This window comes from Pituophis catenifer, unplaced genomic scaffold (assembly GCF_029215685.1).
Source record: "Pituophis catenifer annectens isolate HBS135680 unplaced genomic scaffold, rPitCat1.0.hap2 SCAF_1, whole genome shotgun sequence".
Taxonomy (NCBI): domain Eukaryota; kingdom Metazoa; phylum Chordata; class Lepidosauria; order Squamata; family Colubridae; genus Pituophis; species Pituophis catenifer.
The window spans coordinates 89,147,117-89,161,759 of NW_027256881.1; positions in this window are offsets into that span (position 1 = coordinate 89,147,117).

The following is a 14,643-nucleotide window of genomic DNA, read 5'->3' on the forward strand; positions in this document are numbered from 1 at the left end:
AGTTTTAACTTCACTTTTTGAAACTTTTGTTTTATTCTGCTTTTTATTTTTAAAAGTTGACCAGTTGGTTGAGGGCCAATTTATTTTAACTACCTGCTGGGCTCTAGCTGTTCTTTTTTCTTTTTCCTTTGTGTTGTTTTCAATAACTTTTACCTTTCCATTAGGAAACACGGCATGTTCTTGAATGGTAAAAGTCATTTCATTTGATTTACATTAATATTGGACTCTCACCAGAGGGATTTTGCATTTTATTAATTTGAAAAATATTTGGAGCTTATTTTTTTCTTTTAATCTTGGACCAAAATATCCAGAAAATTTCTTCCTTGTTTTTTAATGTATTTCTTCAGTTTGCTTCAGCATTCTTTGTTTCCTGGCTAAGTTACGCAGAGCAATAATGTATTAGATTACAGACAAGCAAGGGTGGCTGATATCTGGAAAAAGACCATTTGCAATTTTTGTTGAAAGCTTTTTTTAAAAAGTTTGATGAAATGATGATGACTGTGGAAAATATTCAGATACATGTAGCTCTGGATAAATTAGATTCACAAAAGGAATGTGATTTGAAGGTTACAGACCCATTGGAAAGAAATATGGACTGTACAGACTTAGAACTGAGTTGATTTCCATTACCTCTCTGAAATTCAAGCCTGCATTCTTTTACAATAGTAAAAGCCTAAGAAGTGGTAAATTGGTTTTCCCTAGGAGGATTGAAGGAGATTGGGGAGTGGATTTATCAGACTTAATCAGAAATCATTTTCATCTGGACTTTGTTGGGAAGATTGACCAATTGGGGAGACTGAATTTATTATATTTAACTAGAGAACAACTGATAAGATATGGTATTAAGCAACAAATATGGATATGTGATCCAGGATGAATTACTCTTAAATCTTGAGATGATTTGGGATAGATAAAATACCATGATAAATGTTCTATGAGTTAATTACAATAACAGTTTGTTAACAGGGTTTTGAAACTTTAACCTTGCTTTTATTATTATTGTTCTTCCTGTTAACTATTTTGTCATCAATATAGTATATAGTTTACAGATCAATAATTTTCAAATAGATTTAGTAGTTTAAAAATTTGGGGAGCCTGTTTTGCAAGGGGTGAGAAACTAATATTGTAGTAATGTATTAATTAGTATTCAATTAGGGAGGATAATATGTGTATAGGTGTTTTTTTTAATGCACTTGTTTTTCAAATCTTGTTTGCTTTGTTTTTCTTTCTTTTCTTTTTTTTTGGGGGGGAGTTTTGTATTTTAACTTTTTTCAAATAAAATAAAAATAAATAAAAATATAAAATAAATATAATGCCATTTGGTGTGATTTCATGCACCAAAACTTTCTTCTGTGTTGTTCATTTGTATGAGATCAATGAGAAAAAGAAAAATTATAAATAGTATTAGTATCTCTCAGTGCCAAACTTTCAGATTGCTCCTGTCACTGGAATAATAATAATAGTAATAAAAAGGCTATCAGTATTTATGATAGAGAAACAAGATGGTGATAATTATGACCCCAAAACCTAACCTTTGTTACAGCAACTGAAGATATTCTATTGGATGGCACAAGGTTAGATTCCCAGCCTGCGGTTTTCTGACTAAGCCACTCAAAATTACCAGGAGCTTCTCTGGATTTGCTTGTCAAACATGGAAGATTAATGATTTATTTTTCACTGTAGCATATTATTGAGGTATCACCCTGTAGAGAGAGAGAGACCTCACATATAGAAACCTCACTTGCCATAATCATTTATCCCATCAAATATAATGAAATGGAAAATTTAACCAATGGAAAATCTAGAGGAGTAATTTGTGTGCAACTGTACAAAATGCAATTAAAATGTATAATGTGGTGCTAAATCCATGGATCAGTTTATATAAACGGTTGTTGAATTATAGATTTCTTCCAGGAGTAGAATTGACTTATTTTCTCTGCATGATGCCTATACTTGGCAGTAAATCACTCTGAATGGAAGACTGACACATAATTATTTAGCAACGGAAGAGAAAATATATATGTATTTATATACATCAGAGTTGAACTATGGAGTCCTTGGTGCATCAAACTCAGATTATTTCTACATTGACACACTATGTATTTTGGATAGGGGAAAAAATTCAAGAAATGATAATTTGAGGTATTTCATCTGGAAATTTGGTGCAAGAGTTTTTGAATGGTTTAAAATCATTAGAATGGGAGGGGGGAAATCCTTCCATAAATTATTTAAGACAAATTATTTCCAAAGAGTATCAGGACTTGATTTTGCCATTGTTTGTCCTAGAATCGATATTATTCTTTCATAAACAAAGTTGCAAGTGTCATTCAAGCATGAAATAAGTTTATTTTTTGATGCATCATTGACTATTGGAGTTGGATATGCACTTAAATTTCAAATCAATACAGGGTTTGATATAGAAATACAAACACAGTTTGACATAAGTTGTAAAGATGGCCATCAAACCATGTGGTGGGATGATTTTTACACATAGTAGTATACAATCATAATAATTATTATCTTCTTATGAATTTGGTTTCAGCAGTAGAAAACTAATATTTAAAAAATCCTGAACTTCATCCATGCACGTAAGTTAATTTTTTGGTATTGGAAATTGGCAAAAATAAAGTGTGATAGGGAAGGGAAAGAGAGAGAGAGAGGGGGAGGGAGGGAGAGAGAGAGGGGGAGGGAGGGAGAGAGAGAGGGGGAGGGAGGGAGAGAGAGAGGGGGAGGGAGGGAGGGAGGGAGGGAGGGAGAGAGAGAGAGAGAGAGAGAGAGAGAGAGAGAGAGAGAGAGAGAGAGAGATTCTAAATAGTACATCTCTTTTTAAAGTTTAAGTTGTTCCTTAATACAGTCAGAAACTCGAGAGTATTTCCCACCCGGTACTGTTATGCTTTATTTAATTATGGTTTATCAATAAATCATTATTATCTGAATTGGCTATTCAGATAATAGGCTATTCATAGAATAGGCTATTAAGAAACCATATTTACTAAGTGAAGTAATTGTATTCTCACACAATTGCAAAATCAAATCAATCAAACCGTATTGCATATGTGATTTTGTTTAAACCTGGGCCGAATACATTTGGCATATATTTGGCATTCAACATACATATTTAAAAAAGAAATGCCCTGTTTTCAAACAGTTTTCAAATTCGTACAGAGTTACACCGATTCAATAAAAAATGTTACATAAAGGGTTTAGTTTTATGTATGCATGTATGCATATAAAATAAGTATTTTAATTGTACCCGACATTGGTCTTTGCTAACCACAAGAGGCAGTCAAGACTAAAGATCTTTTGTTCCACTAAAAACTTCAGCATACATTCCTCCTCCAAAAAATGCGAACGAAAACTCCAACTCTCCAAAGGAATTTTCCATAAGACAAAAGCAACAATAGAAAATGATGACCTTGGGATGGCGCCAGGAAGTCAAACAGTTTGACTATTGTGTAGAAGCACAGCTGACTTTTGCATAGGAAGCAATCATAGCTGATTAGATATTACCAATTCCTGCCTTAACTCTCCCTCTTCATTGGTTGCTTGCCTTTGCTATCCGTTGTAAAAGTGAAAGTATCTTGAGTGTGAAAGTCTCCATATTGTTATTAACTAGAGCCACACTTCCACAATCTAAGGTATAACATGTTTTTAACTATACCATCCTTGATTTATATAATTCCTCCCTAGGAATGAAACAGAGAATGTTTATTATACTGCACATACTCACTTAAAGATGCACAAATAAAAGTACACCCTTATATGGAATTATAACATTCTCCATAGTTACATATTTATCTCTCTACTAAATGGAAAACATTTATTATTCTGAGGGCTAGGGAGAAAAAAATGACTCAGCATCAGATAATCGAAAACATTCCAGCAATTCGAGAGGAAATGTTTCTAACAATGTTTCTCCAAATCATTTCACTCAATCTTGAGCAAAGTTAATGGCAAATTCCTATTAAATCCTATGAGAATTTGTACCGATGAGTCACACACAACATACATAAATTTTTCTTCATCCCCAAACCGGATGTGCTTTTAAGGTGTGCTTTCACCTAAATTATATCAATCTTTCTACCATTATGGCATTCTTACCGAATAAATATTTCTAAAGTATTATTTCTAGTAGTTCAATTGTAAAAACAGGGAAATGATTCACTGTGTGACTATATAAACTTTTTTTGTGGGATATTTAATACCAAATAAAATGAACTGTTGGAGGACGATTTTACTTCCTTTGTAATAGCAATAGCAATAGCACTTAGACTTATTAGACTTAGACTTTACAGTGCTCTCTAAACGATTTACAGAGTCAGCATATTGACCCCAACAATCTGGGTCCTCATTTTACCAACTTCAGAAGGATGGAAGACTGAGTCAACCTTGAGTTGGTCAGGATCGAACTCCTATTGTGGGGGCAGAGTTAGCCTGCAATGTTGCATTCTGACCACTGCACCACCATGGCTCTTATAATAATCATTGGTAGAACATCATCTCAACAGGACCAGTTCCAAATGAGTCACTAAGGAAGTAAGTATTGTTTGTAGAGGCTGCCATTTTGAATGCCCCCAATTTCAAGCCCATCACTGAATAGGCTTTCTGGGAAAAGTAACATGGCAAATATTCACAAAAATATTATTCTATCCCAGAAATATAACAGAAGAAAACTTGTTGATTTTGCAACAAGTGAAAAAGCTGAACATTTTGGCACTTTCCTTAAGAAAAATATTATAGAGAGGAATATAAACAGCAGAAACAAATGAGACCAAACTGCCCAATTCAGCCATCACAAATAATAAAAGTGCTGAAAACTCTGAAACCAGTCAATGTTATGCTAATGTAGAGTAGGCTTTCATGGCCAGTATTTGTTGGTAGGTGTTGAGCTTCAGGATTTAGTATAGATACCAGATTTCCTGAGTTTTTGCCAGTAACTGTGGCTGGCATCTTCAGAGGCAAGATGACCAGCCCTTGCTAACCTGCACCAATCAGAAACCAAGTCAGCTAAAGACCAATCAGAAGTCAGATCACCTGACTAGAAAGACAAGAGCCCAGTCTGCTCAGTTGCCTCTGAAGATGTCAGCCACAATTGCCAGTGAAATGTCAGGAAATAGGTTGTTTAGATTACAGTCACTAAACGCTGATGTTCAACACCACCCAAGGCAATGATTGTGTAAAGGCCTCTTTGAATGTGGGTACTTGCTCATTCACCATCCCAAAGCATATCCATATTAGATGCACTGTGATGAAAGACAGGCGTGCTGAATTTTGTAATTTTATGGTTTCTATATATTGTAAAGACATCAATTGTTCAAATAACTGCCTGTTTTATGTCATAGATGGCAAAAAAATATCGTAAAACAGGCAGTGCACAATGCCACATTATCTATATGTGTCGAAGGAACTCTATTATTTCTGTCTTTTGAACATTTAAGGAACCCCTTCCTCCTCGCAATGCAGTGAAGATTGAGGTTGGGTCTATGCTTTACAAAGGAACTGATTTAGATGCTCACATACTATCAGAGCTGCATGGTTCAATTAGCAAAGGAGACATACAGTGGTTTAAGTGATTTTTCCACCCATTCGAGAATACTTGGATAATATTAAAAAGCAGCAAAAAGCTGCTTTTAGAGTGGGGTGGGAATGGAGATTTTGCAGTACCCTTCCCCTGCCATGCCCACCAAGCCACGCTCACAGAACCAGTAGTAAAAAAATTTGGCTTTCACCACTGAGTCAGGCCCATTCTAATGCTACCTAACTAGCAATTTATATAGTTAAGTACCAATGGTGCATTATCTCAGAACATAAAGAGAGGAAGGGAAATAAACTAATAAAATAATAATACAGGTAGACCTCAGCTTACAACAATTCAAAGTTGCAATGGCACTGAAAAAAAGTGTCTTATGACTGTTTTTCAAACGGCAATTGCAGCATCCCCATAGTCATGCGATCAAAATTCAAATGCTTGGCAACTGGTACATATTTATGACAGTTGCAGTATCCCAGGGTCATGTGAATGCCTTTTGTGACCTGACAAGCAAAGACCGGGGGGAAGCCAGATTCACTTAACAACCTTGTTATTAATTTAGTAACTGCAGTGATTCACTTAACCACTGTGAAAGAACGGTCATAAAATGATACAAGGGTCAATGGTCTAGTTTAGCAACAGAAATTTTGGGCTCAGTTGTGGTTGTAAGTCAAAGACTACCTGTACAGTTGTACAGAAACATTGGCTGGGCTCTTAGTCCGATAAGGTAGAAAGTCACTGTCTCCCAGAGGGCCTCTGATGAAAATCCGTGTATGATTGTGGTACCTCCACAGCATTAACAGCCATGGCGACTGACAAGATTGGAATCATGATCCCATGGGCCACTTACAGCCTTAGTCCTGGCCAGCTGCTGAGTCTTTTACACAATCACCAGGTCGAATCTGGTTCTGGGAAAGCTCTTTAGCTCTGACAAGCATAAAAAAATTCTTTTTCCCAGTAGGAGGATTTCCATGCTATTATATTTCAAGCTTGTCAAGTCTTATTGATTCCTTATATCTTAAATGAATGCCCACTACAGTGACTTCTGACAGCTTTGTGGTTAACTCCTTTATAATGAGTGTTACAGAAGTAGCCATTTGATTTTCAGCGACATCACTTTCTCTGGAGTTACACATTATTTTTTTCAAAGGAAATCCTTCAATCGTTTTGTTTTAAATTGGGGTATTTAAATTTATTGGGGTTTTAAATTTGAGCCATTTATTTAATTATTTTAAATTTTATATCATTGTTTTGTTTGTGTTTTTAAATAGGCTGTACACCGCCCTGAGTCCTCCGGGAGAAGGGCGGTATAGAAATAAAATTATTATTATTATTTTTTTTTATTTTTTCTATAGAATATGTCTGCCACCAAACAAACATGTTGAATGAGCTAAAGAAAAATGTAAACTTTCCACCATTTGACGTTCAAAATTAATAACCTTGGAATGAAATATTATCAGAGGCAATAATAAACAATGAAGAACGCTAATGTAGGTAACAAATCTTTTCAAATTGGAAGCTCTGCTTCAAAAATGTACAGTCTGTTTAATTTCAAATAAGAAAAGGAAGTAATTAATCAAGACAGAAATGACCCATGATGATTATATGGAAGTATTATTTAGGTTTTTTAGCAACAATACTGAAAAACTCTGTCATTACCTTCTACTGGGCATTTTTTGACTTCTTGCCTGGCTACAGAATTTATATTTCCATTTTCTTTGCTCAGAGTACTAACTCACTGTGTCCTCAGGGAAGGTAAAATAAAAGTCAAGATGATGGCCACAGTTGCACAATTGAAGCTTTTTTGTGTGTATGTTTACACATGTAACAAAGGGGCAGATATTTATGGCTGCCATCTTGGTTATTTTGATTTTTACCCCGAGGCTCCTGTTGATTAACCAATCAATGGTTCAGAAGAAATGCTGCATTTACAACATGTCTCTACTTTTCATTAAAGCATTTTCCCCCCTTCGGATTTGTGAATGAGATTGAAAAACAAAGAGGTTGGAACCCATTCCACTATGCTTAATTCCATCCTTCCATCCATCCATCCATCCATTCATTCATTCATTCATCCCAGAAAAGTTGTCCCATAGTAGTATCTGATTACTTGGACACTTGAAAAAAGTTGGGCTACTTTAATGAATCGCAAAGAGATCTCAAGCATTTCTTCCAAATACTTTTTGAAGCATGCATACATCAACTAACCAGATCTGGTTTTACTTAATTGCTTTGAGAACCACCAAGATAAGCTTGATGTTGAGCAAGTTTTTTTTAAATTTGATTTATACGCCGCCCTTCTCCGGAGACTCAGGGCGGCTTACAATGCGCTAAGCAATAGCCTTCATCCTTTTGTATATTTATACAAAGTCAGCTTATTGCCCCTACAACTGGGTCCTCAATTTACCTACCTTAGAAAGGATGGAAGGCTGAGTCAACCTTGAGCCTGGCGAGATTCGAACCTGCAGTAATTGCAGGCAGCTGGTCTTAATAACAGGGTGCTTTAGACCACTGTACTACCAAGGCTCTAGTTGAGCATGAACTCATACTTTTTGGTTATTGCCAAATGAAGGTAGGTTTAAAAAAAAATTTTTTTTTAAAAAAGAATAAGTGCCAATGTCAAAGGGGGCATATTAAGCCAAAACAAATAAAAATATTTCCACCCCTGCATCAGATATATCATAAGCACAGTATAATCTGGTTTATTCCTATGATGTTGCCATGAAATCTGGTGTTTACCAAATATGTAAAGACTTTCATTTGAAGCTTTCCCTGCACTGCAAGATATTGTTATCTTAAATAGCAATAAATATATAGAATAGCTTGGAGAAACTTTCACAGAGGTATTACAGCTACTGTGTTTCCCCAAAAATAAGACCCTGTCTTATATTTTTTTGAACCTCGAAATAAGCGCTTGGCCTTATTTTTGGGGAGGTCTTATTATTTTGGGGCACGTGGAGCAAGATGGGGCTCCTCTTACCTGATTTTCAGCTCTGAGTTTAAATATTTTCAGGGAGGGCTTATTTTTGGGGAGAGGCTTATTTTAGTGCATGTGCTCAAAAGCCCAACTGGGCTTATTATCAGGGGATGTCTTATTTTCGGGGAAACAGGGTACTTACTTATGCTATGACAAATGCTCCTGAAAACTAGTAGTTTCTTCCTATATAGCTTGATGGATGTCAGAGAGGCGCTCCAGAAGCTAATATATAAATATTGCAATACCAATCCTGTCACATAATGTATGTTCATTTAATAATGAGGTCAATGCATAGTTCATTTTCCCATTTTCTAGTCAATAATAGTTTAAATTAGCATTCTTCCATAGTCCAAGAAAGATCCATTATTTGCCCACTAATTAGCTATCCCATTTTCCCCAGTGCACTAATGCACTAATGTGCTTGAACAGAAAAACCTGCACTATTGGAAACTAGTAAGAACAAAAATAATATTAATCAAGAGTAAAATCAATAAGAAGAAAGGGTTACCTTTATTTCATTCCTGCTCTTCTTGTGGAGAGCCTAAAAATAATCAATAACAACCAGAATGATTAAAAAAGGATCTGGGAAGGAATCATTATCAGTTGCTGAAAGAGAAAGAGATAACTTAATTTGGTGCTATTAAAAACACAGCATTTTTAAAATGAATCATACTCAAAGTGAGTATTTTATCACAGTTGTAGTCTTTCCAAGCACTATAGAGATGAATTAAGTAAATAATAGAGATGAATTAAATAAAGAAGAGTCCGTATTATAAAGTAGAATTGTCTACATCCATTTGAAAAGTTTTCTACTATTGTTCCTCCTTGTGCTTACTGCATCCATACATAATCAAAATTATATTGAATTTTCTTTTTGTTCTATATCAACAAACTGGCAATGTTTGTGAAAAGAGATAAATTTGCTTATTTTTCTCCTTATTGCTATAATTTAGCCATTTTAGTGCTCTTCATATAGCAAAATGTTGCTTTCTTTTCTTTTCCTCTGCCACACAAAGCAATCAATCCATTACAACTCTGCTAATTGCTTAGACTCACTGGGAGTTAGGCAACCCATTGCCCTTTCAGCTTTCCTTACCATTTGGTAAGATTCCTGTGCTTGGGGCTTTAAAGTACTTTTCCTTTCTTTCCAGAGAAGAACAAAGAATCGTGCAGACCTGGGGCTGCAGGTTCCCACATGGCTATCTATTTTATTTCAACCCCCACTGGAGCCCCCTCAAACTCTACCTGTAGTAGTATACCTGTAGTATTATTGTAGCGGCATAGTAACTGGTAATCAGTGGCATGGTTTCTTGACAGGAAAGAAATCTAAAACCTGTCGCGAAAGCCCTGAAATTGATTTTACCTATTAAAGAACAAAAATCCCTTGTACTCGATAATATTCAGTCTCCCAAATGAAAGAACCATAACTAGATTGTGCAGTGAAGTCCTCGCTGGAAACAGCCATATTTGATCATGATCATCCTGCCTTTTGTATTTTTTTTTATTTGATTTATATGCCGCCCTTCTCCAAAGACTCAGGGCAGCTTACAATGCGTTAAGCAATAGCCTTCATACTTTTGTATATTTTTACAAAGTCAGCTTATTACTCCCACAAACTGGGTCCTCAATTTACCTACCTTAGAAAGAATGGAAGGCTGAGTCAACCTTGAGCCTGGCAAGATTCGAACTTACTAATTGCAGACAGCTGGAGTTACCAGTAATGTACATTACTGATACTGGAGTATCAGTAATGTACAAGTACATGGTTAAAAGCTCCTTCCTATCAGCGCCATTCATCATGAGTTCTTCAATTCTCTCATACCAAGTGAGGAGTCAACCAGTTGCCAGATTGTTTTAGACCAAAATAGATTGCCTGGTCTTCCTCCATGATTGGGCCCACAGGAACTCTGGTCACCTATCTAGATGATTGGAACACCTACCATATATTAGCAACTGCTCAAGTGGGCAGTGACAACAGCTTCTGTTTTCAGGTTTGTTCTTCCCCGTGAAACTCTGGTCAATATCAACAATTAATACTACTACCACATCCAATTTACTTTCCCAGTCCCAAACCCATATTCATCGTCTGAAAAAGAGTTAAACCCAAATCTTCTGTGAGTTATATCTGTTATGGGGGGTGGGGGGGATCCTTCCAGTTCTTCAGTGAAGCTTTTTATCCAAGACACCATCTCTCCAGAGGCCCATAACTTCCTGTTACCTCATCCCCTTTCCTGGTAATTCAGCCAATAATAGAGATTGCTATGTGTTGTTGCTGCTGTTATGTTATTAAAATGTGTACATTGCTTGACTCCCAGCAATTCTGAGTGGCTGGTATCAATCTACCAATGAGCCTCTGCTACCATGCCAAACAAAATTACAGTAAGGTAAGCCCATACCATTCTGTTCTGCCATACCAATAAGCTACCACTAGTTATTCTCATCAAGTCCTTTGGTTTGGTTTCCTCTCCTAGCTTCTATTCTTCATATTAGTTCCAACTCTGGAACTTCCTGATCTGGTTCTGTCCAAACTGATGTACCAAAAATGTTTGGCACCATTCCAACACATCATCATCCACCCATCATCCACTACTTTAAATCAACATCCTAAATCATTCCAGCAAGAGGCCCTCTGAGAAAACAACTAGTCAGAATTCATCATAAGGAGAAAAAAACCTTCTGATAATAAATAATGATTTTAAAAAGCCTCAAAAGGCTCAAAGTAAAACACAGAATAAACCCATGCCTATTTTATTTAACAGATTCCGCTTTCTGTTCCTGAAACTATACTCCAGGGGTGAAATGCTACCGGTTCGCTCCAGTTTGGGTGAACCAGTAATGATAAAAACTACCTATTCACCCAAACCGGTAGTAAAAAATGCTTTAAAAAGTAAAAAAAAAGATTCTGACGATCACAGCTGTGCTTTTTTTATTACCGGTTCGGGTGAATAGTAAAAAAGTAAGAAAAAGAGTTGGCCATGCCCACCCAATCACATAACCCCCCACCAAGCCATGCCCACCAAGCCACGCCCACAGAACCGTTAGCAAAAATTTTTGCATTTTACCACTGCCCTACTCTCTATAATGATAGCATAATTTTATGTTGTTACATGTTTAATTTACCCTATGAAAAGTGGTCAAATTAATTTGGATGGAGAATTCTGAAGGTTTACCCTGGAGAAGTAGTAGTAGCTGAAAGTTGGAAGGATTTCTTTTGAACGAGGATCATTTTCTATTCAAGTACTAAAGTACAGGAGAACTCCTAATATCCTTTGCACCTGACCTCCCTTGCTTGAACTCATAGAGTACTAAATGTTTTAATCCTAGGCTAAGTAAATACCGATGAATTTAATAGGTCTTATAGTTAGGTAAGCCATAGACTAGAAATTTCAGCTCATTTCTATGCTTTTTAATTCCCATCAACAAGAATGATTTGCTGTCGTGAACAGAACCTCTGTGTTCTATCACAATATATTTCTGATTTGATACTAATGCTAAGCAAAACAAGATAGGTAACCCTGTCATGATCTAACTAAGAGTCTACCAGTCCACATAGGACAGCTTGGGACATTTGGAGACAATGTGCTTTCTACTTCCCTTTTTTGGAACTTCTATTTGAAGCATGTTCATATCAGTCCATCAGATGATAATCCTTCTACAGGTTTTTGTTTTGACCTATTAAGTGTTGAATTCATTCTGGCGGGCTCCTCATGTATTGTCCAGATTAGAAAAAACACAGGACAAGTGTTTTCTCGGGATGAGAGAGCAGCAAACAAAGAGCTACAATCTCTTTTATTAGTTACCCAAATACAGCGTCATCAGAAGGCGTTATTATGGCCACACATCTCATATTACACACAAGAGATAGGGAAACAATGGTAAAGATACAAAGCAAAACCTAACTCTGGCTGCTTGGTATCAGATACTACCAGGCGAGAGGCCCATCTCTGTTATCTGTTTCTAGAGGAATGTGTTTACAAAGAGATAAGAGATATCTTTACTTTGTATCCCAGGATGTTTATACAAGGAGATATCTTTACTTTTGCAGGCACGTCCTATGTTAAAAACAATGAGAGAATGAACAGGGCCCTTCAGAGAGTATCCATATGAACCCACTTTTTATAGTTTGATTATTTCAATGCTAAGCTCCATACAAGTGTCCAACCAGTTAAACTGGTCTATACATGTACTATGGCTACTGCATTCCCACATTTCCTCTGTTTTTGTTTTTTTGCAACAGGGTTCAGCTGTGTTGTTATTATGATGTTCTCTTTATGCCTGGGAAACATGCCTATCATCATAGCAAACAAAGCAGGAATATATTGAATACATACAAAAATAAGCAAAACAATAGTAAAGGTATACAAATGGTTATACATGTTATATATGATTATAATTAGTTTCTTAAGTCATAGGGAGATTGTTTCCTTTATTCCCCTGATCCCATTACCACATATGAATCTAACTCAGAATCTGTAAGTTCTTCCATAGGGCAGGGACCAAGTTGATCAAGAAGATGTTCTGTCAAAGCTAGTTCCTTCTCAACTTGAATCTCTTTTACCGCTCTGATAGATAATTGTCTAATGATTGGTATCACACATGGGATGAACGTTAAACCAGCTATTGCGCATATGAACAAAAATATCATTTGCTTAATCCATCCGGATCCAGGCACCCAAGAAAACCACATGTCAGGAGTTTGTAACCTCTGAGTTATCTTGGAAGCCCTATCCTGTAATTCCCGAGCACCTTCTCTGACCACACCTGATTTGTTCATGTAAAAACAACAATCTTCACCTAAAAATATACATGTTCCTCCTTTTTCTGCTGTCAGGAGGTCTAAGGCACGTCGGTTTTGTAATACCACAGCAGCCAGGGAGTCTATTTGATTTTGGACCTCAATCAAAGTGCCAGCTATTTGATTCAAACTTCCCTGCAACTCCTCTGATATCTGTTTAAACTGGATTACAGAGTGCGTGACGCCGGCTACTCCTGTTCCAACAGCTGTTCCCATCCCTAGAAGCGCTAATAGTGGGATGAGAATGGGAACCCTCTTTTGAACATGTCCCAAAAGGGGAACAGGGATAGAGTGCTCCGCACTGACAACACCCACTTTAGGAAAAAGGTGGGCTAATGTACACACTCCTGTCCAGTTTGCTGGCAAACACAGATATGCATTTGTTCCACACAAAAAAAACACTCCTTTTTCTTCCACACATGTTCCGATGTTCATGGAGAAGGCATGGAGTCTACGGTTGTTTTCATTAGTCCAGACTCCCATAGTGCCTGCTACAAACATTCCTGCTAAAGGTTGTAATGGGATTTCTAGTGATAGGTCCTTCTGTTTATCTCTGAGAATCGGTCCTTCAAAAATATATCGAGAGGTAGTATTTCCCGGTGGAAAAAGGATACATATATCTGCCTTGGATTTTAAATTGAACCAAATGGGAAATCCTGGAGGGTGAAATGGTTTTGGACAGCTTTCCACAGACATATTCCATCCACCCCACCTGTCCTTTCTAAAGTGTAGTTCTGGTGGAGTTGAGAAAGTAACCTTTTGTTGAAATTTGCGGTAAGCAGAGGGAAAAACTCCCTTTGTTAATTTTATGTCCACCAAATTTATTTTTGGGCCTATATATATTGCTGAGTGACATTGTTCGTCTGTCAGGGATCCTACAGGCCTACCGAGTTTCTGATGTCTCTTTACACATAAAGAAGGTGTTCCTATGAGGTCTACACCTGTAGCAATTGGGCCTGTGATAGGAAGATGACTTTTTCCCAATCGTTTGAATGCTTCATAAAAATCTCCTTGAATTGGTGAGACGGGTTTTTTATTTCTACTATCCCTTTCAAGGAGAATTGTTGCCTTTGTTTTTACCCAAAGTTGTGGTTTTACAGGAATAGCATGATAAGATGCAGGGTCAGCAGATAAGCATAACCAGCATTTCTCACCTAAGGTAGGGTTATGCTGATTAACAAGGTCTTGACTTAATTCCAGAATCCGTGATATATAATTTCCTTTATGCAATTGTTGCAGAGGCCCATTGTCCTTATTCATTCCCCCTTTAATTGGAAATGTCAATATGGGAACCTTAGGTGGTGGGGTAGACTTAGGTAGAAAGTAAGGGCCTCGTGCATA